This window comes from Fundulus heteroclitus, chromosome 22, assembly GCF_011125445.2.
Source record: "Fundulus heteroclitus isolate FHET01 chromosome 22, MU-UCD_Fhet_4.1, whole genome shotgun sequence".
In the NCBI taxonomy this organism is placed as follows: domain Eukaryota; kingdom Metazoa; phylum Chordata; class Actinopteri; order Cyprinodontiformes; family Fundulidae; genus Fundulus; species Fundulus heteroclitus.
Window position 1 is genome coordinate 5,307,131 of NC_046382.1, and position 27,562 is coordinate 5,334,692.

The 27,562-nt window shown below is 46.9% G+C and overlaps 1 long non-coding RNA gene across 1 annotated transcript; it reads left to right on the forward strand.

Annotated features, from left to right (window-relative positions):
• The first annotated feature begins 24,571 nt into the window (after nucleotides 1-24,571).
• LOC118557242 lies at nucleotides 24,572-27,277 on the forward strand. Its single transcript, XR_004927739.1, has 3 exons — nucleotides 24,572-24,682; nucleotides 26,374-26,549; nucleotides 26,652-27,277. It is a non-coding gene; the product is annotated as an uncharacterized LOC118557242 (long non-coding RNA).
• Nucleotides 27,278-27,562: the final 285 nt, after the last annotated feature.

The window sequence follows — 27,562 nt, forward strand, 5'->3', positions numbered from 1 at the left end:
GTTTCTGTTTTGTTCTGGCTTTCCCTGGTTTCTCTGCTCTGTTCACCTAAATCCTTTTAGTTCCCGTTTTTCCCTGTCTTTAGTCGCCGCCAGAGCCCTCCGGTGTTTCTAAGTCGTCGGCTGTGCCCTCTGGTGCGCTCGGTCTGTCGCTGCCTAGGGCACGCAGGTCGTCGCCAGAGCCCTCCGGCGCTCCTAGGTTGCTGTCTGTGCCCTCTGGCGCGCCTGGCCTGTTGCTGCTTAGCTCACCCTTTGTTCCCTGGCATGTTAAGATGCCCTTTGTTCTTGTTCTCCGGCGTGTTAGGATGCCCTTCGTTCTGGTTCCTTGGCGTGTTAGGGCGCCTTCTGTACTTGTTCCTGGTGTTTTAGATGTTCCTGTTTCCCGGCGGTCTTCCCTCTGGCGTTGTCGTACGCCTGTTCCTTCCCCTGGCATTTCGTTACACTAGTTGTGCGCCAGCGTTTCCATACGTCTCTTGAGCCCTAGTGTTTCCGTACGCCTGTTCTTCACCTCTGGTGCTGTCGTACGCCTGTTCTTTCCCCTGCCGCTGTTGTGCGCCTGTTCCTTTCCCTGGTGTTCCGCACACTGGTTGTGCTCCGGCTTGTGCCTGTCTTGGTTCTCCGTGTTCTCTAGCTCCTTTGGTTCCTCCGTGTTCTTTGGCCTTTGGTCCTCCGTGTTACTTTGGCCTTTGGTTCTCCGTGTTACTTTGGCCTTTGGTCCTCCGTGTTACTTTGGCCTTTGATTCTCCGTGTTACTTTGGCCTTTGATTCTCCGTGTTACTGTGGCATTTGGTTCTCCGTGTTACTGTGGCCTTTGGTTTTTTGTATTCTCTGGCCCATTGGTTCTCCGTGTTCGCTGGCCCTTTGGTTCCTCAGTTTTCAGTTTTGATTATCGCCTGCCTTCCTGGGCCCCCTCCACCCACCCGGTGTGGGAGGTTCTGGGCCGTCCGGTGTCTGGCCTTGGGGGGGGGGGGGTACTGTCAGGATGCAGCTTGTAGGCTGCAAGCTGAACCTCCCTTCCTCTCTCTCTTCCCTGCGCAGCCTGATTGGTTCCACCTGTCAGGCTGCAATTATCACTGATTTGTTTCCACCTGTTGTCACCTCTATATATACCCACCTTATTCTGTGCTTGTTGCCGGTCAGTAGTGTTCAACTCCTGCTCAGTTTCAGTCAGTATCCTGTATCAGCTCAGTTTTTGTTCAGTCAGCCAAAAGACTTTCTATAGCTTTATTTTTGTTCAGTCACTGCCAGAGACTCTGCTTCAGCTCTGTTCCAGCTCACCCTCGGCCAGAGACTCCATTCCAGCCCAGCCTCAGCCTGAAACACTGTTCCAGCTAAGTCACAGCTAGAGACTCCGTTCCAACTCAGCCCACAGTTTAGGGTTCGCCGGTTCCGGTGTTCCGCTGGGGTCTGTCTTCGGCTCCTGTGCTCAGTCCTGGCTTTAAGTTTTCGGCTGCTGGGTTTCGTCCTGGTTTCAAGTTCTCGGCTGCTGGGTTCCATCTTGGTCTCAGGTTCTCAACTCCTGGTGAACAGTCCTGGTCTCAAGTTTCTCGACTCCTGGGTTCTGTCCTGGTCTCAAGTTCTCAGCTCCTGGTGAGCCGTCCTTGTTTCAAGTTCTCTACTCCTGGGTTTCTGTCCTGGTCTCAAGTTCTCGGCTACTGTCTTCGTCCTGGTCTCAAGTGTACCGTCCTGTACCGCCAGACGAAGGAAATGCGTTGGCTACACGGCCACTTATAAATCTATGTAATGGCATCTTAAAAATGGTCTTATAGCTTATAAGATCATTCTATTTTTGTTCATTTTGCGGCCGAATAGGAGATATGTTCTCAAAGCATTACATAAGCCCTTTGATTTTTCTAAATTTTGTCTTTTAATGATAATTTTAAGTTACTTTTCATTAAATTTGTCAATGGCCTATGGAATTCTGGATGGATGGCAGTTTAACCGTCTTTAAGTGCTAATTTTTGTTTTTATTTATGACGTTATGGGGGTCAGGGGTTTTTTTCCATCCCCTGTTCCGACCCAGGATGGGAGCTACCTGATGACCGCAGCTGTGCGGTAAGATTTAATTGAACGGGGCTATTTCATTTTCCCGGATCTATTGCTGTGGATCATGGACTAAAAAAAAACACGGATCATTGATTAATGGACCATTTGGGAAATTTGTTTAATATAAAAATCAACAAGTCCACTTTTATTAGTTCTATTTAATCTTGCAATACGTTTACATGTGTGGCCACCTTGAGATCAGAATAAGCTGAATGCGGCCACTAGACCAAAATGAGTTTGACACCCCAGTCTTAGTGGAAGGACCTTAGAACCGGGTCCATGCTCTCTACGTTCTTAGTCTTAGTGAGGACTTCAGAACCGGGTCCATATTCTCTACGTTCTTAGTCTTAGTGAGGACTTCAGAACCGGGTCCATGTTCTCTACGTTCTTAGTCTTAGTGGAAGGACTTCAGAACTGGGTCCATGTTCTCTACGTTCTTAGTCTTAGTGGAAGGACTTTAGAACCGGGTCCATGTTCTCTACGTTCTTAGTCTTAGTGAGGACTTCAGAACCGGGTCCATGTTCTTTACGTTCTTAGTCTTAGTGGAAGGACTTCAGAACCGGGTCCATGTTCTCTATGTTCTTAGTCTTAGTGGAAGGACTTCAGAACCGGGTACCATGTTCTCTATGTTCTTAGTCTTAGGGAGGACTTCAGAACCGGGTCCATGTTCTCTATGTTCTTAGTCTTAGTGAGGACTTCAGAACCGGGTCCATGTTCTCTACGTTCTTAGTCTTAGTGGAAGGACTTCAGAAACAGGTCCATGTTCTCTACGTTCTTAGTCTTAGTGGAAGGACTTCCGAACCGGGTCCATATTCTCTATGTTCTTAGTCTTAGTGAGGACTTTAGAACCGGGTCCATGTTCTCTACGTTCTTAGTCTTAGTGGAAGGACTTCAGAACTGGGTCCATGTTCTTTACATTCTTAGTCTTAGTGGAAGGACTTCAGAACCGGGTCCATGTTCTCTACATTCTTAGTCTTAGTGAGGACTTTAGAACCGGGTCCATGTTCTCTACGTTCTTAGTCTTAGTGGAAGGACTTCAGAACCGGGTCCATGTTCTCTACGTTCTTAGTGTTAGTGAAGACTTCATAACCGGGTCCATGTTCTCTACGTTCTTAGTCTTAGTGAGGACTTAAGAACCGGGTCCATGTTCTCTACATTCTTAGTCTTAGTGAGGACTTCAGAACCGGGTCCATGTTCTCTACGTTCTTAGTCTTAGTGAGGACTTCAGAACCGGGTCCATGTTCTTTACGTTCTTAGTCTTAGTTAGGACTTCAGAACCGGGTCCATGTTCTCTACGTTCTTAGTCTTAGTGAGGACTTCAGAACCGGGTCCATGTTCACTACATTCTTAGTCTTAGTTAGGACTTCAGAACCGGGTCCATGTTCTCTACGTTCTTAGTCTTAGTGAGGACTTCAGAACCGGGTCCATGTTCACTACGTTCTTAGTCTTAGTTAGGACTTCAGAACCGGGTCCATGTTCTGTACGTTCTTAGTCTTAGTGAGGACTTCAGAACCGGGTCCATGTTCTCTACGTTCTTAGTCTTAGTGAGGACTTCAGAACCGGGTCCATGTTCACTACGTTCTTAGTCTTAGTTAGGACTTCAGAACCGGGTCCATGTTCTCTACGTTCTTAGTCTTAGTGAGGACTTCAGAACCGGGTCCATGTTCACTACGTTCTTAGTCTTAGTTAGGACTTCAGAACCGGGTCCATGTTCTCTACGTTCTTAGTCTTAGTGGAAGGACTTCAGAACCGGGTCCATGTTCTCTACGTTCTTAGTCTTAGTGGAAAAACTTCAGAACCGGGTCCATGTTCTCTACGTTCTTAGTCTTAGTGATGACTTCAGAACCGGGTTCATGTTCTCTACGTTCTTAGTCTTAGTGAGGACTTCAGAACCGGGTCCATGTTCTCTACGTTCTTAGTCTTAGTAAGGACTTCAGAACTGGGTCCATGTTCTCTACGTTCTTAGTCTTAGTGAGAACACGGGCAGCAGCGTTCTGGATCAGCTGCAGCGTTCTGATCCACTTTTTAGGCAGACCTGTGAAAACACCGTTGCAGTAATTGTAATGAATTGCTGTGGTGAATCCAAAGTTAAGCCAAACACGGAGCTGATGCTAAAAAAGGGTTTTTATTGACAAAGATGACGGATCCTCCAGGGTGACAAAAAGGCTGGGACAGACTCAAAAAACAGGACAGATCATTCAGGGCAACAGACAGATAACATAAACAGAGGCTGCAAAGCTCTTACCACGAGGTAGCGGACAGGGACAAGATGAGATAATCCAGCAACTAAGCAAAAACGAAGGCGGGCTTAAATAGGCAACAGAACAGGAGAGCAGGGCGGGTCTAATTAACAAAAACAGGTGGAGGTGATAAAGGGAGCATAAGATAGATAAACAAAAACCTAAGGTAAGGAACGAGACTAAACGGACACGGGGTGAAATAAAAACTAACAACAAAGGCCAGACAATCAAAAATAGGCTAAGCATAAATCCCAAAACAAGAAACAGAAATAATCCTAAACTGAAGAAATAACCAGAACCACAACAGAACATTACAGTAATCAGTTCTACTAAAGATAAACGCATGGAATCGTTTTTCCAAATCCTGCTGAGACATCAGTCCTTTAATCCTGGAAATGTTCTCCAGGTTCTAGAAAGCTGACCTTGTAATTGTCTTTAGATGCTTTTGAAGGTTCAGGTCTGAGTCCATCACTACTCCCAGATTTCAGCTCTGATCAGTGGTTTTTAGTTGAAGCAGCTGAAGCTGTGTGCTAACTTCTGATCTCTCCTCTATTGGTCCAAATATTATTACTTCAGTTTAGTTTTTATTCAATTGAAGAACATTGAATCATCCAGGCATTGATTTCTTCCAAGAATTTCCTCACTGCTTGAAAAGAAAAACGCCAGTGCTCAAATCATCCTTTTCAACTATTGTCCTAATATCAGCTCTTGAGCTGATATTCACCAGACAATACCTACAGACAGAGTTATTAAAGAAACACTAAAAAACTTTAAACAGTGTGTAATAGCACAACAGTAGGTTGACAGGAACTGGGGCTGTGTGAGAGGCAGGACATGTGTCAAATATCAGAAATGTACCTAACAGGGCCCCACATATGGATTGCCTGCACTACCACTGTGTCAACCTCTTGATTTTTTTATTGTATTTTTATGCACTTTTTTCTACATTTATGTGCCTTTCCCTAAAAAATATATGGGAAAAGCTCTTATTTGTTTTTGAGAAATGACATTTCCTCCTCTTTACCTACAGACAGTTTTTGTTTGGGAAACAATTTGCATAAGAGTTATGATGACGCTTATTCTAATGGTGAGACAAGGTAAGACTTTTCAGAAATTTAATTTGAATATTATTTGAACCCAAAATTATTTGCATAGCACCTGTCAAAAATCTGATTTGAGATCTCGCAAAATGAACAAGGAAAGAAAATACAGATCATGCATTATTTTTAGCATTTCCAGACGTTCCATAAAACAAAGTTTAAATTTAAATATATAGTTAAAAAACAGGTGCAAATGTTTTTAATTAAATGTTTCTTACCATAGAAAAGGAGGAAGCTGGAGCTTCCAGTCATTGGGTGAGAGGCGGGGTTCACCTGTCCATCACAGGGCAACAGACAGCATCACAGTACAAAGAACCAGGAAAAGAGATGTCTGCTTAAATAAAATGTAGATACATCCAGAGCCACCGGGAGAGTCGTCTGCTTTGTCCATGGCTTTGCAGCAATCCCTCATACTGAGCAAGCATGAAGCGACAGTGGAAAGAAAAACTCTCCATTAACGGGAAGGAAAAATCTCCAGCAGAACCAGGCAGTGTTGCCAACTCAGTGACTTTGTCGCTATATTTAGCGACTTTTCAGACCCCTCCAGCGACTCTTTTTCAAAAAGGCGACTAGCCACCAATCTAGCGACTTTTGGAGACTCTCACGTGAAAGCACGTATCGTTCATATTCTTGTCCTCCAGCGGCAGGTGCTGCCGTGGGGCGCCTCCCCCGTCCCAACCCCGTTCTCCCGCTACCGCAGGAGTCCCTCTCAGCGCTGCAGTCAGAGCCACAGCATGTTTACCCTCAGCGTCCAGACTGCAAATGAAGCGTGCATGCGCCTGGATTGACGGCACAGGTTAATCATAAATAACTAATATGAAATATTTTATAATAAATAAATAACGGCATTTGATTCACACAGCCACATGTTCATTTTTTACTGTGATTTGCAGGCTCCTTGGTGGATCACAAGGGAAAAAAGAAAACGTTAAAAAAAAGTTGAGAATTTTTTTTTTGTAACTTCCGCCATAGTGTCTCTTTATGATTCATTTTGCCGGTCTCAAACCCGGGTAAAGGAGGAGGGTTAGTATTGTAATAATTTTTTTTATAAATACTACTACTACTACTACTAATAATAATAATAATAATAATAATAATAATAATAATAAGTAAATAAATAAATATTAATGGACAGAAAAAAGTAGCTCTATATATTCTGAGTGTTTTTACTCACTTTTTGTCTCTCTCTAATGACGTTATTTATCCCACAGCGTCAATAATATGCACATCACATCATGTGGCAGATTATGCAAATTAGGTGATGACGTCATTCAGCGACTTCTAGTGACTTTTAGCGCAGCCAATAGCTACTTTCCTTACTGAGGAGTTGACAACACTTGAACCGGGCTCAGTATGAACGGATATCTGCCTCGACCGACTGGGGTTACAGAAGACAGAGCAGAGACACAACAAGACAGACAAAAAAAGCACAGAAGCACACATTGATCTAGTAATCTGTTCTACCGTAGATAGTAAAAGCAGGGGATCTCTCTTCCCTGGATGATGTCACAGTTAACAGAACGTCAGACCATGTGTACCTTCTATGAAGAAAAAGAGAGAGAGAACAAAAAGTTAAAAGCTGAACTGACGACAAGCAATGCAACGTTTCTGTTCTCTGATGGTTGAAGTGATGTGGGAAAAAGACTAATATAAATGATAAATAGGGGGAAATGATGGAATTATATTTACTATGTTTTATCATGTATTTACTTATTACTATTTAAAAGGTTTTAAGGTTTAGGCTTATTCAGACATCAAGAGTATTTTTCCTTTAACTGATATCTCTCTCCTGTGTCACAGAGTAAGGCCTGGTGCAAGAAACAGCCCCACCTTGAATGTTAATTGTTTTTGTAAAGCTTTACCTTATCTGGGATGAATTGCACCCAGGCATCTGGGAATCCCCCCTTTCCTGGTCATTGAATGGTCAATTGTGAAGGTTTTTCTGTATACCTGAAACTGTTATGAACTCTATTCAGCCATCTGGATTGTGTCAGGATTGTGGAGGCGAGGACCTAGGCGGCAACGAGGCAGAGGCAGGCGCATGGGGTTAAACAAAAGATATTTAATGAAAACTAAACTTACAAGATCTCTGGCAGCAACAGTACGGGGAAAACTCAGGAGGACGCAGAGGGTGATCACAGAATGACCCGACGTTGGGGAAACAAACTGAGGCAACTTATATACGTGCACGCACACACACAACGGGGATAATTAAACACAGGTGAGTCCAATCAACAGAAACGCAACACAGGATCCTGACATTACCCCCCCCCTTAAGGGCGGATCCCAGACGCCCACTAGTGTCCAATCAGAAAGGGAAAACAACCCGGCCAGGGCGGGTGGAGGGGGTCTAGGACGGCGGGCTAGAGTCCAATAAAGAGTTCAGGTGGCTCAAAACGGTGGCTTGGGAGCAGCAGAGTCCTCTGCGGGCGTCGCAGAAGGCGACCTCGGCGAAGCAGCAGGGTCCTCGGCGGGCGTCGCGGAGGGCGACCTCGGCGAAGCAGCAGGGTCCTCGGCGGGCGTCGCGGAGGGCGACCTCGGCGAAGCCACAGGGTCTCAGGCGGTTGGTGACGGAGCTTCATCCCGGTCTGCCAGACGTGGAGTTCCAGAGCAGGACCCTCGGCGGACTGGGGAGCGGAGACTGGAGGCGGGTCCCCCTGGACCGCCTCGCCGGACTGGGGAGCGGAGACTGGAGGCGGGTCCCCCTGGACCGCCTCGCCGGACTCGGGAGCGTCGTGGAAGGGAGGCGGGTCCCCCTGGACCGCCTCGCAGAACTCGGGAGCGTCGTGGAAAGGAGGCGGGTCCCCCTGGACCGCCTCGCCGGACTGGGGAGCGAAGACTGGAGGCGGGTCCCCCTGGACCGCCTCGCCGGACTGGGGAGCGAAGACTGGAGGCGGGTCCCCCTGGACCGCCTCGCCGGACTGGGGAGCGAAGACTGGAGGCGGGTCCCCCTGGACCGCCTCGCCGGACTGGGGAGCGAAGACTGGAGGCGGGTCCCCCTGGACCGCCTCGCAGAACTCGGGAGCGTCGTGGAAGGGAGGCGGATCCCCCTGGAACCTCTCCCGGGACTTGAGAGCATCGGCGGCCTCGGACTGTGGCGGGACAACAGCACAGGCCGGCGGCGGCGGGACGTCAGTGAAGGCCGGCGGCGGCGGGACGTCAGCGAAGGCCGGCGGCGGCGGGACGTCAGCGAAGGCCGGCGGCGGCGGGACGTCAGCGAAGACCGGCGGCGGCGGGACGTGCACACCCTTGCAGGCTTTGGCCGTGGCGGGTGGAGCAGGACCTTGGATGGCCGGCGGGACAGAGCTTTCTTCGGCCGGCTGTACAGGTACGTGCACACCCACGCAGGCTTGGGCCGTGGCGTGTGCAGGGGGATCTTCAGCGTCGGCCAGTGGGATTGCGCTTACTTTAGCGGCCGGCGGGACTGGGCTGTCTTCTGCGGCCGGCGGAGCAGAGAACTTGGAGACGAACGCGTCTGGCTGGGCCTCAAGGGAGGTTCTGTGCCGGCGAGCCCGGCGTCTGCGCCGGGGGAAGCGAGACTGCGATGCGGAGACTGCTGCTGGTGGTGAGGCCGCGGTGGAGACAGCAGCAGAGGCGAAGGTCGATGAGGGTACGTGCGCACCCACGCAGGCTTTGGCCGTGGCGTGCGCAGCAGGAACGGTCCAGCTGGGGAACAGATCATCTCTGTCTCCATAGAAGAAGTCCCACAGACTGGATTCCTCCACATGAGGCGCTCTAGGACAGCGTGGAACTAGAGGAGGCTGGTCATCCCAATTATCCATTTCGGAATGGCTGAACTGGGGCTGCTGCAGGGGCCTGGGCACCATCCTGAGATTTCCTTTATACGCCCCTGCTTTCCCCGCAGACCGGCCGATGAGAGGCTGCTGCTTGCCGGGCGGAGGAGGTGCGGTCGGATTCCTCGGAGCCGGGGTGAAGGTTGTTGGGCGGCAGTGAAGGGAAGCAAAAAGATGAGTCGGCGACGGTGGCTGACCCTCGCGGGAGGAATGCGGGGCGTCAGCCTGGCACGACGCGGGGTTTCCTCTTCTTCGCCGTCCTTCATGCCTGCCCCGCGCCGGTGGCTGACCCCCGCGGGAAGTTTGCGAGGCGTTAGTCCAGCACGGCGCGGAGACCTTCTCCTTCTGTCTCCAGAGCTGATTAAACAGCCCGATTATTTCCAGCCCCGTTGCCTGGCCCTCTCTTGGTCGGGTCAGTACTGTCAGGATTGTGGAGGCGAGGACCTAGGCGGCAACGAGGCAGAGGCAGACGCATGGGGTTAACAAAAGATATTTAATGAAAACTAAACTTACAAGATCTCTGGCAGCAACAGCACGGGGAAAACTCAGGAGGACGCAGAGGGTGATCACAGAATGACCCGACGATGGGGAAACAAACTGAGGCAACTTATATACGTGCACGCACACACACAACGGGGATAATTAAACACAGGTGAGTCCAATCAACAGAAACACAACACAGGATCCTGACAGAGTGCTTACGCAGGCACATGAAAGTGGACGCTAACATCAGCTAGGCAAATTGGCCGGTCGAGTTGAGGGTCAGGAGCAGTTGCTGAACTGAGCGCGGTGGTTTTGAGTTGTGTTGGAGTTGCGGTCGGAGCTGGGAGTTGTGAACACAAAAGGTGGTCGGCGCTACGTGAAACCAGGAGACGCCGCAGAGCTACGGGCAGGGAGGAGGACAGCTCATCGGCGGTTGGCATAAGCTGGTTTGTGAATGGGTCAGAATGGCTACTCAGGAAGTAGAGGAAGATGGGGAAATGGATTATGGCGACTGGACTCCAGTGGCTAATAGGAGAGGAGGAATTGGGGTGAATAGAGCAGAAGGAGGGTGGATGACGAGTCAAGGAAGTAAAAGGAGTTTGGAAGAGAGCAGTTCTGATGAAGCTAGTGGGTTTGTGCGGAAAAAGGCTGGGAAAAAGGAAGTTAAAATCATCCTGAAATTTAGGAAAGAAGATGAGCATATCAGTTTAAGCCCTATAGCAGTATCCAGGGAGTTAAAAAAGAAGCTTGGAGATGTGGAAATGGCGAGGATTTTGAGAGATGGAAGCCTGTTTATAGTGTGCAAAACGGAGGAACAGAAAAACAAAGCGTGGGAAGTTGAAAGTGTGTGTAAGAAAATAATTAGTGAGAGAAAGATTGTGGGTGAAAATAAAGTAACAAGGGGGGTGATAACAGGGATACCAGTGGAGGAAGACTTGGACAAACTTAAACGCAGTATAAATGGAGGTGAGGTGAGCAGAATTAAAAGACTTATGAGAACAGTAAATGATGAAAGAGTTGAGAGCTTGTCGCTTCTTCTGGAGTTTCAGGAGTCAGTGTTGCCAGAAAAAGTGAAAATAGGATGCATGATTTTTCCAGTTAGGCCATATATCCCCCCACCACTACGATGCTACAAATGCCAGAGATATGGACATATAGCAGTGGCTTGCAAAGGGAAACAGAGATGTCCTAAATGTGGAGATGAGCATAGGGTGGAGGATTGTAAGGAAAAGGTGCAGGATAAATGTTGCAATTGTGGTGGCCAACACAGGGTAACGTATGGAGGATGTGAAGTTAGGAAAAGGGCTGTAAAAATACAACAGGTTAAAACAGTTAACAACATAAGTTATGCAGAAGCAGTGAAGACAGTACAAGGACAAAAAGGAAGAGTGGAAACTGACAATGTTATACAGGTGTCGAGAAAAGAACCAGGTCGAACAGAGAAAGCAAATCCAGGACTGTCAGTGGATAAGATTATTTTGTTTATGGCATACGTGATCAACTGTACGGATCAAGTTAAACATAAAACTGACATTACCCCCCCCTTAAGGGGGAGTAACAGTAATGATGCTAATGGGATGGTGATTGAGGAGGTGATGGATATGACAAATTTAGTGTGTTTAAATGATGGAAGAGGAACAAGATTAAATATTAGAACGGGTACAGAAACAGCACTAGATCTCACATTAGTTTCAGATTCATTAGCAGGCATTTGCACATGGGAAGTAGTCAGAGGAACAACAGTAGGAAGTGACCATTATCCAATCATAACAGTAGTAGGATTGAATGTAGAAGAATATGAAACAGTAGGATTGCAGAAATGGTCATTTAGTAGTGCTGACTGGGATAAATTTAGAAATATTAGCGAACAAGAAATTGAAAAAATTGATAGAAATGAAGATGTTGAAAATTTAAATATTTTAATTTGTAAAGTAATTCTACAGGCTGCAGAAAAGTCAATACAAAAGAAGGAAGGAAAGCGTAAAAATAAGATTGTTCCATGGTGGACAAAGGAATGTGAAAAAGCGATAAAATCTCGTAATAAAGCTTTTAAATTGGTAAAAAGAAATCGTTTTGAGAATTTTATTAATTATAAAAAATCTCAAGCAAATGTAAGGAGAATTATAAAAAGTGCAAAGAAAGAATACTGGAGGAAGTTTTGTTGTTCAGTAGGAAGAGAGAAAGAGATTGGTAAAGTTTGGGGTATGATAAAATGAATGAATGGTATAAAACGAGAGTATGGATACCCAGTTTTAAAAGATGGACAAATAATAGCAGTGAGAGATGAGGAGAAGGCAGAGATGCTGGCTAAAACTTTTGTAAAAATTCACAGCTCAGATAATATTAGTGAAGAAGGAAAAAGAGGGAGAGAAAAAACTGTAAGGGAGAATGAAGAGTTACAACAAGAAGAAAATTATAATGATTTATTAAACAAACCTTTTACAATGACAGAACTAAAACGTGCTATCCAGAAATCTAAGACGTCAGCACCAGGAAAGGATCAAATTTGTTATGTAATGATAAATCAACTCAATGAAAAATCAAAGGAAGTATTACTAGAATTATATAATAAAGTATGGGAGGATGGGAAACTGCCACAGAGCTGGAAGGAGGCTGTGGTGGTGCCAATACGCAAACCAGGAAAAGATACTACTAATCCAGGAAATTATAGACCAATTGCTTTAACATCTAACATATGTAAGATAATGGAGAAAATGATAAATGAAAGGCTAACATATTATATGGAAAAGAAAGGATATATAGCTAAATACCAAAGTGGTTTTAGGAAAGGGAGAAATACAATGGATCCAGCTGTATGTTTAGAACATGAAATTAGAAAAGCACAGGTTAACAAAGAAAGTGTGGTGGCTGTCTTCTTTGACATAGAGAAGGCGTATGATATGATGTGGAGAGAAGGATTGTTAATTAGACTGTGTCAATTAGGAATTAAAGGACGAATATTTAGATGGATTAAGGATTTTTTACAAGGGAGATTAATACAAGTTAGAATAGGGAAGAATTATTCGAGGAAATATAAGGTAGAGAACGGAACACCTCAAGGGAGTATAGTGAGTCCTTTATTATTCTCTATATTAATTAATGATGTTTTCAAGGAAATAGGGAATGGGATGGGGTTTTCTCTTTTTGCGGATGATGGGGCAATTTGGAAGAGGGGGAAAAATTTGAAATTTATTATTAAAAAGTTACAGGATGCACTAACAGAAATAGAACAGTGGTCATATAAATGGGGTTTCAAATTCTCAGTAGATAAGACAAAGACAATGTTTTTTACAAAGAAAAGAATTAGTACAGAGATAAAACTAAAAATGTATAATCAAGAATTAGAAAGAGTAAAACACTTTAAGTTTTTGGGGTTATGGTTTGACGAGGGGATAACATGGAGTGTACATATACAGAAAATACAGGACAAATGTAGGAAGGTGTTAAATGTTATGAGATGTTTGGTGGGAAGTGATTGGGGAGCTGATAGAAAAGCATTGAAGGCCATTTACTGCGGATTAATTAGGTCAGTATTGGATTATGGTTGTGTGGTGTATGGATCTGCATCGAGTTCATCTTTAAAAAAGTTAGACAACATCCAGTTTCAGGCTTTGAGATTATGTACAGGGGCATTTAAAACAACTCCAACAGCAGCACTCCAGGTGGAAATGGGAGAAATGCCATTAGAGCTGAGAAGAACTCAGTTGTCTTTAAATTATTGGGCTAATTTAAAAGGTCATAGTGATAATCATCCAGCACAAAGCACTTTAAAGTCTTGTTGGGAAATGGAGAAAAGGGAAAAAAATAGCTTTGGATGGACAGTTAAACAAAAAGCAACAGAGTTAGAATTAGTTGATTTAATTTTCAGTCCGACAGTACCAATGCCAGCAGTTCCACCTTGGATAGTACCTGAAGCAAAAGTAGATTTGAAATTATTAAAAAAGAAAAACAAAGATTGTAATGATTTGATGAGAGAACCCAGAAGTAAGCCGGACACTGAGCTGGAACTTAAAAAAAGGGTTTTAATAACAAAATCCAGGTGGCAAAAGGCAGACTCAAAAAACAGGACAGGCACGGACTGACAGACAGGCAGGATGGATACAAAAATAATCAGAGGCTGGAGAGGGCTTACCGCAGACTGGCATGAGGGATACACACAAGACGTCCCAGCAACAAACAAACAACTAAAGCAGGCTTAAATAGGAAAATGGAACAGGTGAGAAGGGCGGGACCAATTAACCAAAACAGGTGAAAGCAATAGAGGGAACATACAGACTAATAAAGAAAGTAAGGCCAAGACTAATGAATACATCAAAAACAACACAACACAGAAATAAATCCTAAAACAGAAAAGTTGACTAACTGAAAATAACCTAAACCACAACAGAACGTTACAGAGCCCCCCCCTCAAGGGCGGATTCCAGACGCCCTCCGAAGTCTAGAGAAAAATAAAATCAGACCGGGCGGGTGGAGGGGGCTACAGGTCGGAGGGCCAGAGTCCGAAAAAGAACACATAATCAATAAAAAAAAAAAAACCCACAAAGGGCGAGCCTCAAAAAATAAAGAGTCCAAAACAGTCTATGTGACCGTCCCAGAGGATGGTCTCGGCGAGACAAGATCTCCGGTGGTCGTTCGGAAGACTAGCTAGACGTGACAGACTCTCTGGCGGTCGTCCCGGCGGACGGCCCAGACGTGACAGATTCTCTGGCGGTCGTCCCGGCGGACGGCCCAGACGTGACAGATTCTCCGGCAGACGGCCCCGGCGAGACAGGTTCTCCGGCGGACGGCCCCGGCGCGACAGGTTCTCCGGCGGACGGCCCCGGCGAGACAGGTTCTCCGGCGGACGGCCCCGGCGAGACAGGTTCTCCGGCGGACGGCCCAGGCGAGTCAGGACCTCAGGAGGCCGCCGGCGGAGCAGGGCAACAGAAGGCCGTCGGCGGAGCAGGAACCTCATAGATCGTCGGCGGAGCAAGAACCTCGGACCCCGACTCCTGAAGGGAGAGAAGACAGAACCGGGTTCCAGACTACAGGCTAGGGGAGGCGTCGGACTACAGACTACGGGGGACGCCGAACTACAGGCTAAGGCAGGCGCCGGGCTACGGGCTAAGGCAGGCGCCGGACTACGGGCTAAGGCAGGCGCCGGACTACGGGCTAAGGCAGGCGCCGGACTACAGGCTGAGGAGGGCGCCGGACTACAGGCTGAGGAGGGCGCCGGACTACAGGCTGAGGGGGGCGCCGGACTACAGGCTGAGGAGGGCGCCGGACTACAGGCTACCGGTGGCGGCGCCTGGTTAACAGCTACAGGCGGCGGCGCCTGGTTAACAGCTACAGGCGGCGCCGCCTGGTTAACAGCTACAGGCGGCGGCGCCTGGTTAACAGCTACAGGCGGCGGCGCCTGGTTAACAGCTACAGGCGGCGGCGCCTGGTTAACAGCTACAGGCGGCGGCGCCTGGTTAACAGCTACAGGCGGCGGCGCCTTGTTAACGGCTACGGAAGAGGGAGCCTGGCTACAGGCGACTGACGAAAGAGCCTGACTAAAGGCGACTGACGAAGGAGCCTGACTACAGGCGGCTGACGAAGGAGCCTGACTACAGGCGACGGAGGAAAGATCCTGGCTGCAGGCGACTGACGAAGGAGCCTGACTACAGGCGACTGACGAAGGAGCCTGACTACAGGCGACTGACGAAGGAGCCTGACTACAGGCGGCTGACGAAGGAGCCTGACTACAGGCGACGGAGGAAAGAGCCTGGCTGCAGGCGACTGACGAAGGAGCCTGGCTGCAGGCGACTGACGAAGGAGCCTGGCTACAGGCGACTGACGAAGGAGCCTGACTACAGGCGACGGAGGAAAGAGCCTGGCTGCAGGCGACCGACAAAGGAGTCTGGCTACAGGCGACCGACGAAGGAGCCTGACTACAGGCGACCGACGAAGGAGCCTGACTACAGGCGACCGACGAAGGAGCCTGGCTACAGGCGACAGACGAAGGAGCCTGGCTACAGGCGACAGACGAAGGAGCCTGGCTACAGGCGACTACCGAAGGAGCCTGACTACAGGCGACCAAAGGGGGAGCCTGGCTACAGGCGACTGAAGGGGAAGCCTGGCCGCATGCGACTGAAGGGGGAGCCTGGCTGCAGGTGACTGAAGGGGGAGCCTGGCTGCAAGCGGCTGAAGGGGGAGCCTGGCTACGGGCTGCTAAAGGGGGAACCTGGCTACAGGCTGCTAAAGGGGGAACCTGGCTACAGGCTGCAAAGGTAGGAGCCTGACTACAGGCGACCAAAGGGGGAGCCTGGCTACAGGCGACTGAAGGGGAAGCCTGGCCGCAGGCGACTGAAGGGGGAGCCTGGCTGCAGGCGACTGAAGGGGGAGCCTGGCTGCAGGCGGCTGAAGGGGGAGCCTGGCTACAGGCTGCTAAAGGGGGAACCTGGCTACAGGCTGCTAAAGGGGGAACCTGGCTACAGGCTGCAAAGGTGGGAGCCTGGCTGCAGGCTGCTAAAGGGGGAGCCTGGCTACAGGCGACAGAAGGAGATGCCTGGCTACAGGCGACTGAAGGGAATGCCTGGCTACAGGCGACTGAAGGGGAAGCCTGGCTGCAGGCGACTGAAGGGGGAGCCTGGCTACAGGCTGCTAAAGGGGAAACCTGGCTACAGGCTGCTAAAGGGGGAGCCTGGCTACAGGCTGCAAAGGTGGGAGCCTGGCCGCAGGCGACTGAAGGGGGAGCCTGGCTGCAGGCGACTGAAGGGGGAGCCTGGCTGCAAGCGGCTGAAGGGGGAGCCTGGCTACGGGCTGCTAAAGGGGGAACCTGGCTACAGGCTGCTAAAGGGGGAACCTGGCTACAGGCTGCAAAGGTAGGAGCCTGACTACAGGCGACCAAAGGGGGAGCCTGGCTACAGGCGACCGAAGGGGAAGCCTGGCCGCAGGCGACTGAAGGGGGAGCCTGGCTGCAGGCGACTGAAGGGGGAGCCTGGCTGCAGGCGGCTGAAGGGGGAGCCTGGCTACAGGCTGCTAAAGGGGGAACCTGGCTACAGGCTGCTAAAGGGGGAACCTGGCTACAGGCTGCAAAGGTGGGAGCCTGGCTGCAGGCTGCTAAAGGGGGAGCCTGGCTACAGGCGACAGAAGGAGATGCCTGGCTACAGGCGACTGAAGGGAATGCCTGGCTACAGGCGACTGAAGGGGAAGCCTGGCTGCAGGCGACTGAAGGGGGAGCCTGGCTACAGGCTACTAAAGGGGGAGCCTGGCTACAGGCTGCTAAAGGGGGAGCCTGGCTACAGGCTGCAAAGGTGGGAGCCTGGCCGCAGGCGACTGAAGGGGGAGCCTGGCTGCAGGCGACTGAAGGGGGAGCCTGGCTGCAAGCGGCTGAAGGGGGAGCCTGGCTACGGGCTGCTAAAGGGGGAACCTGGCTACAGGCTGCTAAAGGGGGAACCTGGCTACAGGCTGCAAAGGTAGGAGCCTGACTACAGGCGACCAAAGGGGGAGCCTGGCTACAGGCGACCGAAGGGGAAGCCTGGCCGCAGGCGACTGAAGGGGGAGCCTGGCTGCAGGCGACTGAAGGGGGAGCCTGGCTGCAGGCGGCTGAAGGGGGAGCCTGGCTACAGGCTGCTAAAGGGGGAACCTGGCTACAGGCTGCTAAAGGGGGAACCTGGCTACAGGCTGCAAAGGTGGGAGCCTGGCTGCAGGCTGCTAAAGGGGGAGCCTGGCTACAGGCGACAGAAGGAGATGCCTGGCTACAGGCGACTGAAGGGAATGCCTGGCTACAGGCGACTGAAGGGGAAGCCTGGCTGCAGGCGACTGAAGGGGGAGCCTGGCTACAGGCTGCTAAAGGGGGAGCCTGGCTACAGGTTGCTAAATGGGGAGCCTGGCTACAGGCTGCAAAGGTGGGAGCCTGGCTACAGGCTTCAGGAGGCCCCGGGCTACAGGCTTCAGGAGGCCCCGGGCTACAGGCTTCAGGAGGCCCCGGGCTACAGGCTTCAGGAGGCCCCGGGCTACAGGCTTCAGGAGGCCCCGGGCTACAGGCTTCAGGATGCCCCGGGCTACAGGCTTCAGCCAGTCCTTTAAAAAAGAATAATCGCCCAATCAGTCTCTGGAGGGGCTCCGGGAGTGACAGCCAGTATAAAAACTCAGACAGCTGACTGTCACATAGGGAGAGTGGAGAGGCTGGTGGTGGATGCTTAGGTGAAGATCCAGAGACTCTAAGGTCTTGAGGGCATCTTGACTTCTTAGCCCTCTTCCGCGACCCTAGGGGTCGACCAACTCTTCGAGGAGTTAGGCGATGTACGCGTCCTCTTCTGCTTCGGCGGGGAACGCAATTGCCCCGACCCCCCTGGACCCAACCGATGTGGGGAGGTGACTGACCCTCCTGGGTCGACACAACATGGGCCGGCAGCGGACCCTCCTGGGTCTCCACGTCGCCGGACGGTGACTGATCCACCTGGATCGCTGCGTCGCAGGACGGCGACTGACCCTCCTGGGTCTTGAGCGGAAGCGGGTCCTGCCGGACGCCCTCTAGGGACCTGGGCGGAGGCAGACCCTTCAGAACCCCCTCAGGGGGGCTGGACAGAGGTGGGATCTCCTGGACCCCCTTGAAATGCTGGGACGGGGACGGACCTTCCAGGGCTCCGTCTTGACTCTGAGGAGCGGGTTCAGGTGCCGAGGCGTCGGCCGGGCCTCCGGGGACAGGATCAGGGGCCGAGGCGTCTTCCGGACCATCGGGGACTGACTCAGGGGCCGAGGCGTCCTCCGGACCCTCGGGGACTGACTCAGGGGCCGAGGCATCCTCCGGACCCTCGGGGACTGACTCAGGGGCCGAGGCGTCTTCCGGACCCTCGGGAACTGACTCAGGGGCCGAGGCGTCTTCCGGATCCTGGGGGGCTGACTCAGGGGCCGAGGCGTCTTCCGGATCCTTGGGGGCTGACTCAGGGGCCGAGGTGTCTTCCAGACCCTCGGGGACAGACTCAGGGGCCGAGGCGTCCTCCAGACCCTCGGGGACGGACTCAGGGGCCGAGGCGTCTTCCGGATCCTAGGGGGCTGACTCAGGGGCCGAGGCGTCTTCCAGACCCTCGGGGACAGACTCAGGGGCCGAGGCGTCCTCCAGACCCTCGGGGACGGACTCAGGGGCCGAGGCGTCTTCCAGACCCTCGGGGACGGACTCAGGGGCCGAGGCGTCTTCCAGACCCTCGGGGACTGACTCAGGGGCCGAGGCGTCTTCCAGACCCTCGGGGACAGACTCAGGGGCCGAGGCGTCTTCCAGACCCTCGGGGACAGACTCAGGGGCCGAGGCGTCTTCCAGACCCTCGGGGACAGACTCAGGGGCCGAGGCGTCTTCCAGACCCTCGGGGACAGACTCAGGGGCCGAGGCGTCTTCCGGACCCTCGGGGATAGACTTTGGTCGGCTGTAAAATGACCGGAGGGCTGACCTGTAATGTTCCTCCACCTCCTTTAATTTCCTCTCCAGCTCTTCAGAATATTGGGCAAATAAGGCCTCCCTAAGACGCTTAATCACCGGGGCAAAGGACCTTATTTTGTCTTCCAATAAACTGTGATCATCATCAGTGGTACCACTAGGAGGAGCTGTGGGAGCAACAGCACCGGAAGGTGGAGGACGCCGGCCCGCCGAACAGGAAGAAGCCGCAGCCCATCGTTTCCTCCTCCGACGACATGGCTGAGAGACTGGCTGCGGAACTGGCGCTTCCAGCAGAGCCGGCTCCGGGAAAAGATCCGGGCGCAAATCCCGCACCACCTCCGCGTCGACCTCCATAAAAAACTCTGGGTCTGGAACGAACGGAGCAGGGGAGGACTGACAGCGAACGTCCGGTGAGAGGACATCTGGATGCTGAAGGGTGAGTGGAGTGCTAGCCTGAAAAAGCATAGCTCTTCCTGAACGGAAATAACGTGTCGGCTTTGGGTTCATTCTTAGGCTGGGACGTAATGTACTGATTTGATGAGAGAACCCAGAAGTAAGCCGGACACTGAGCTGGAACTTAAAAAAAGGGTTTTAATAACAAAATCCAGGTGGCAAAAGGCAGACTCAAAAAACAGGACAGGCACGGACTGACAGACAGGCAGGATGGATACAAAAATAATCAGAGGCTGGAGAGGGCTTACCGCAGACTGGCATGAGGGATACACACAAGACGTCCCAGCAACAAACAAACAACTAAAGCAGGCTTAAATAGGAAAATGGAACAGGTGAGAAGGGCGGGACCAATTAACCAAAACAGGTGAAAGCAATAGAGGGAACATACAGACTAATAAAGAAAGTAAGGCCAAGACTAATGAATACATCAAAAACAACACAACACAGAAATAAATCCTAAAACAGAAAAGTTGACTAACTGAAAATAACCTAAACCACAACAGAACGTTACAAAGATAGGGAGTTTATTTTGAATTCAGATACAATACAGAAATATATTAACAGTTATTATAGTTTCATTCAGATATACACAGATGCATCAAAAAGTTTAGTTAATAAGATAGGAGTATCAGTTATTGTTCCAGAGTTTAAAATTACAATAGGAAAGAGGATCAGTGATAACATATCAGTATACACAGGAGAAATGGAAGCAATTCAAGATTCATCTTCATCATTAATCAGTTTACAGAGAAGTCATTCAGATAGTAGACCAGATATTTTAATAGAAATCCAGCAAACATTGTTCAGAATTCAAATGATGGGAATTACAGTTATATTTTTGTGGGTACCAGCACATATGGGAATAAAAGGAAATGAAAAGGCAGATAAGGTTGCAAAGGAGGCTACAATTAGAGAAAACATTGATATCTCAATTAAAGTTAGTAAGATGGAAGTAAAGAGCATTATTAAACAGAAGATGAAGGAAAGGTGGCAAAAGCAATGGGAGGAAGAGAGGAAAGGACGGTGGCTGTACATGATTCAGAGGAGAGTGGGAGAAATGAGTTGTGCAGGGAGGAGCAGTAGGGAAGAAACAATCATATCAAGACTTAGATTTGGGCACACTGGATTAAATGGAACATTATTCAAAATAGGGAAGCATAACACTGGAAGATGTGAGTATTGTGGGGAACAAGAAACAGTTGAGCATATTATGATATACTGTAAGAAATATGAAGAAGAAAGAAGGGAAATGGTTAAAAATTTAAAAAGGAAAAGAATAAAATTTGATTTAATAGAAATGCTTAGAAGTAATTCAAGAGATGAGTGTTATGGGATTATGTTTCATTATCTTAGACTAAGTAATTTAATTGATAGGATTTAATTTTTATTTTATTTATTTATTTATTTATTTTTTTTTGGGTGTTTGTTTTATTTTGGTAGGTTGGTTTAATTTATTTTAGGTAGTATAAGTCATTCTGATCCACACTCCAAACCAGTTGGTGGCGGTAATGCACCGTTTCGTTGCGTGCCAACCGCCAGAAAAAACCATAAAGAAAAAAAAGAAGAGTGCTTACGCATAACTGTACTGTGTGAACTGCTACATATGATCTCGAAGGTGACAGAGTTGTTTTGCTTCTCCCCACCCCTTAGCTTGCAAATGTAACCAGACCGGGTAGGAGATGTAACGGAAAACATCTTCTGGCGGTGTCCTTGCAAGTTTTGAAAACTAAACTCACTGTTTTTTCTCCTCCTTGTGTTGTTAATGAATGTTTTAGGGATCAGAATTTGACAAATTTATTAACAGAAATAAAATGAACATCCAGAGAACATGACTATAAAATGCTGTTTATTTGAATTCACACTATATTTCAATCAACAAATCCTCTCTATTAGGCTAGTGAAACTTAAATAAAACTACTAAGCAAAATGAAGATAAAAAGAAGCTAAACTAAGGAACTATGTACACAGAAAATAATCAAAAGACAAAATAAAGTGGTTAATCATCATCATCAAAATAATTCAGTGAATCCTGGTTTGGTATTTGCTCCAACCCATTCACAATGCAAATCCTGAGTTAAAAAAAACATAATTTGATAAAATAACATTTTAAAGAGTGATTTGCTCAGTGAAAATTCATAACTTTTCAGATGCTTGATTTTATTAATGACATTCCTCTGGAAAGCTAGGGGTCGTTGTAGTGATTGGTCGCTAAAAGGGTTAATCCTAAAGTTATACTTAACACCATTAAATCAACATTAATCTTGCATATTAATATGGTAATAATGCACATAGCACTATTGAACAATGGTGGAATGAAACAAAAACAAACCTTACGTTTAAAACTAACTGTATTTACGCAGTAGCACCAATGATATCCGGGAAGTTAATAGCATTATGCTAACGGACATGTGGCGATAAGTTTTTAAAAGGCCTTAAGTGAACTGGAAAACACAAACATCATTATCCCATCAATGTATAAAACCCTCATGGAAATTTTGTGCTGTACATAATTTTCAACTTTGGTTGATGATAAGGTTAAAAACATTTCTGTGGCCTTTAATGAAGGAGGCTGACAGAAACTGGGTCTGAGTGTGAGAGGGAGGAATGAGTGTGAATGTTTAATAATTTAAACATTAAACACATCATGAAGTGTCTTAATAAATGGGTTTTTGTGATCAAAATAATTTCTTCAGTCTCATTTGTTTTCTTTATATCTGTGTAGTCATTGATTACATTAAAGCCATGAAGCTGATTGTGTGAAAGTTTAGAATTTTTAAATTTAATCTTTCAAAAATAAGCCTTTGAGAATTTTTTATATATATCATTCTAAAATCCCAGCTGCATGGAAAGGAGGATCTAGAGACTTCTTACCTGATTACTGAAAAGCAACGCCCCTCTGGGCAAACTCAAAGCAGGCGTGTCAGAAACATGTTTATCATAGAAATATTTGCATATCTCACATAAACTATAAATGAACAATGCTGATAACAAAATCCCCAAATCTCCACTGCAGCTGTACTGAGCGCTTTAAAATTTAAAAAGTCAACTTTTAAGGTAAATATTAAATTTATTTCTGTACATGCAATTGATTTGCTTTAGAAATTACTAAGAATTGTTTAATACTGGTAATTGCAGTTATTTATCATTTTATGATTATAAAAACACTGTTTACAAGAGCATTTGGATATACTTGGTGTTAATTAGTGGCAGCAGGTGATGCTGATATGGAGAGAGGAAATGGGAAAATGGGACTCTAATTAGGTTAATGAGCATAACGGAAGAAGAAGCCCCCTCCACCACCCCCCTCATCGGTAGACGACGCAAAATCTTGCTTTAGCCAAGCAGTTTACAAAGGAACGGTCTTTGTGGGACTTTCTGGGACTCATTCCTGTTCGGGGACTGTTGCCTCACATAAGGCAGCTGGAAGAGGCTCAGTGGCAAATTATATTGACCAATGACTTGATCAATCAAAGAAGTGATTAAAATAAAAAAAATTAAAACTTTTTAAAAAAAAAATTTAATTATCTTAACATCTGTTTTCATTAATTAAATAGGACTGGGGTTTTGTTGCTTCATTTTTTTATTTTCTTCTGTTATGTTGTTTTGATTCAGTAGTTAATGTGTTTAAGTAGCATTAGTATTAAACAGAATAATTGCTGTAACAGGGAATTATTAGATTAATATAGTTTAAATAGTTCAATCGTGGTTGTCTGTGGTTTTTATATCAGTGTTTGAATCAAGTTTACCAATCATTGCTTTTGAGTTATTAACATGAATATTCATAGAAATTTTGTAATGATTGAAGCTTGTGAAGCTGATATTCAACCGTACACAGAGTTACGTTTTTAAAGGTTTATTGTGAGGGATGGATAGTGGCGGCTGAGGCAGACAAGCAGAACCAGACGTGAAACAGGTGAGTTATGGCTGATGATGCAGGCAGGGATGAGCAGGAGACCAGAGGATACAGGTAGAGACAGAACAGGTGATGTAGACCAGGGAACCACCAGAACCTGCAGAGCAAGCAGCTGGAATTCACAGGGAAACAGGCAGAACTGCAGCATGCAGACAAAGGTAACATTTACCTGGATAGTCCAGCTTACTGAGCACACAGAATCTGGTAGAGGAAGTGAACATGGAGATCAGATCAGAGGAGAAGAGAAGAAACGTTCTGGCAGGAATGAGTTGACTGAGGCAGGTATATGTAGAAAGGTGAACATCTGACCAGAGTTGAATGTAATTACTGGCAGCAGGTGGTGTTGATGGGGGCTAATTGACTTGTGGCTGAGCTGATTGGTTGGTGGCTGAGAGGGGACAGGCTGATGGGAAAAGTCCAGAAAAGACAAAAGCAAAACAAACAAAAACCTAAATCATGACACATTTTTCCTTTGCTTGTGGTTCATGATAACGATTCCAAGCCCAATTATAATTTAATGTTATTAACATTTACTGATGGCAAGTCTACTTCAATCTTACTACTGGCTAGACATCCATCTTTAATGGTAAATAAGGTTAATAATTGTTAGGTAAAACCAACAATTAAAGGTTGGAAACCCTTAATGATAACTATTAGGAACATTTTTTTTCTCATTGTGGCTTTCCTTTGATTAGAATAACACTATTAATTATAAAATAAAATTTTAGTTAATATTCATAACCAAATATGTTAGTTTCCACAACAGTGGCAGCCTGGTGAGCTGATGGAGGGTCTGCAGTGTAGAGGGAGAACAGAACCGGTACCAGCACAGTTCCCTGAGGTGTTCCTATGCTGCAGATCAGCTTGTTAGAGACATATGGCTGGTTTAAAGCTCACATAATTTAGATTTTCTAGTTTAACACTTGGATTAAAATTGTATACTTGAAAAATAATCAGAAATGCTTTTATTTTATTTACACAACCATCACCACTCATGTTTGCAGGTGCCACTGTCTTCAAAGTTCTGGTTCTGGTTCAACACTGAAGGGTTGAACAACAACAAGATGTCCTCGGAAAGCGTGTTCAGTTCCTGCTTCAACTTCATGGACCATAACAACCCAATTAAATACTGCCCATATCTCTCTGGTTATTTCCCTGACTCTAATTCATCTTACCAAATCCTACAAATTATGAACTGGATCAGCATTGGCATTGGACTTCCTTTGACTCTAATAGTGATAGTTGCAATTTTTCTACAGGTGAGACAAAAAGAACATAAATGTATTCTGTAACGTTCACAATCTTTTTCTGTGATTCTGTGTCTCTGCTGCTGACTGCTTACATCAGACTCTGCTCCTGCTGCTGCTCTAGCAATCATCTCCTGATGTCCTGCACCTGGGACTGCTCTGATTTGTGGAGCTGCCACACCTGTGGGGGATCTATGTGGAATTTCTGAAATAAATCAGTTTAGCTCCACCCCCCGGAAATCATCTCCAGTTCCCCAGACGGTCAGACAATCAAATTAAAAACTGGGAAATAGCGTTGTTTTCAGCATCAATAATTATGGAAGATGAGGATGTCCCAGTGGCTTCATTTCAACATGCTTCAATAGTCTGGAGCAAACATGCAGCAGGAAGAGTGAATCCAGTCCGCTCCGTCTCATTACACGTGAAAATAGAGATGTTTTATTTATATTGGAGGAGAAGAAAAAGAGGGTTGTTATGCTCCGTCTCATTTACAACCATCTACACATGGAAATAGAGTCAATCATTCAGTTAATGTGTTAAACCTGAAGATTTAACACATCAGTATGGAGCTGTTTGAACAGATTGAGGATGTTTGGCTCATGGATATAAACTCGATCAATCCCTCAAAAACCTGTTCTCTTAAAGTAAACGGCTCTGTGGTCATTTGCAGATGTCCTACAAAAATAATATCTGCTTTGTGTTATTAGATTGTTGCGTGTCTGTCTGCTGAAATCTTGGAATCCTCCTTCCTGAGTCCCTCGCAGCTGTCTGCTTTATCGTGTATTTTTTGTTGCTAGATGGACCTTCATGAATTAATCATATAAAACATCCCTTGTGATCAAATAAACCCTGAACAAAGTTACCTCTGAACTGTAAAGCCCTCCCACTTAAACGCTCTTATCCAGCGATGGCATTTCTCTGCATTCTTTCAGGGTTTAGTAAAGGGAATGAAAAAACTTCCTGTCATATGGTCACCATGGTAACATGGAGAGTCACTCCAGCAGACTCTGAAGCAGCAGAGTTTCATTGTTACTGTTATATTGATAAAGCAATATTCAGGACAGAGCTGTCTGCCTCACCTCTACACAGCTTGTCCAGCAGTGACACAGACGCACTGCCTGTTCTAAATTTAGTAATGTGACATAATTTGAGGATTGCCCCATTTATACCTGTCTCCTCCAGAGTCCAGGTGCCAGATTATTGATTACCTTGTGTGAGTAGACCTTCCATCGTTCCTAGACTGCCTTCCTGTCAGTGACTCTGATCGTTTGTGGATTCCTGCCTGTTTCCTCGTCCCTGTCAGACTCTCCTGTTGGTTCTCAGTTTCTGGACATCGACCTGTAGACGTTTCCTGACTCTGCCTCTCTGCCACTAACATGTCCCTCTACCTTCCAGTGGTTCCTGAGACCATTCCAGAAGTTTCCCTCACCAGTTACACCTGTTGTTTAATAAATCTTTTAAATCTGCTCTTTGTGTCTGGCTGAATTATCAGGTCTAAAACACAATAACAATGTTCAGCAACAATAAATGTGCTGTTTGACTTTGTGTCTGCTCTTTAAATAATGGTTCTCTCTCATTTCAGGTGTAAGTTTACCTTTTCTTACCTCTAGAAATTACTGAAATGTTTGAAACAGGAAACATTTTACATGTTAATAATATTCTGGTGTCATTAGTTACTTTTTTCTCTGTTGTCTTTGTTGCAGGCGAAAAAGGATCAGGGTGTCCCAGTCTACGTCATCAACCTTTTCTTTTCTGATCTCATTCAGTTCTGCGGCAGAATTACATATTCGGTTCAGTCTGGGCCCCTTATCGGCTATGTCATCATGGAATTTGGTTTAATGGCCAGTGTTGGATTCATGATCTGTATCTCCTTGGAAAGGTAACTATGTGTTTCCCTTTAAGCTTCTTTATTGTCTCATATAATCCTGTTAGTCAGCACCTGATAGTCTCATGGACTAAACAGCTCCATCTGTTATTACAGGTATTTGGTCATCGCCAAGCCACTGTGGTACAGATTCAGGAGAAACATCAAGACCTATGTAGTGGTCTGTGTTGTGGTCTGGGCTCTTCCTCTCTCAGCGCTGCTAACTGTTTATCTAACTAGAGAATATGATACTGCTGAGATTTTTTATAAAACCATCATACCTTGTGGGATCCTTCTGCCCTTTCCCTTCTTCATCTTCTTCTTGGTTGGGACTATTAAAGCTCTGTCTGGAGCCCTCAGTGTCCCAGCAGAAGAAAAAAGACGAATCGTAGCCATTCAGGTTGTGCTGCTGCTAATTTACTCTCTGATTTTCCTGCCCGTAATTATTGTCCTCCTGTCAAAGAAATTAGAATTAACTCCTCATATTATGTTCTTCGTTTGTGTTTATCTCAGTCCCCTTGCAGACACAACTCTGTATTTGTTAAGTCGGAAAAGCTTCCTGGATAAGTTTCTGGCTTCACTCTGTTCTTGTAAAGCATCAGACAATCAGGAGATGAGCAGCAAGGATACTGAAAGCACGAATGCTCCACATACTGAGACTGTTTAGGGTTTAATATCTGGAGCCTCCACAACAATCTACTGTAGCTGATTTTTTTAAATGGCCTAGCAATATAGATTTGAAACACTTCTGTTTTTAGGTTTCATTGAAATCATTTCTTGGGGGAAAAAAAATCTACAAAAAATAAAATGTGAGCAACCAGCTACTGAAAAACAATGTCTCATTCGCAGAGCAATTATCTCATTTTTCTGCAGTGATTCACTGAATCATTCTGATGGTGGTTTTCTAATATATTTATGTGGTTTGTTTCTTCAGTGTGTTCATAGTTTCTTAGTAGTTTAGTTAAGTTTCACTAGCCTAGTAGAGAGGATTTGTTGATTGAAATATAGTGTTAATTCAGATAAACAGC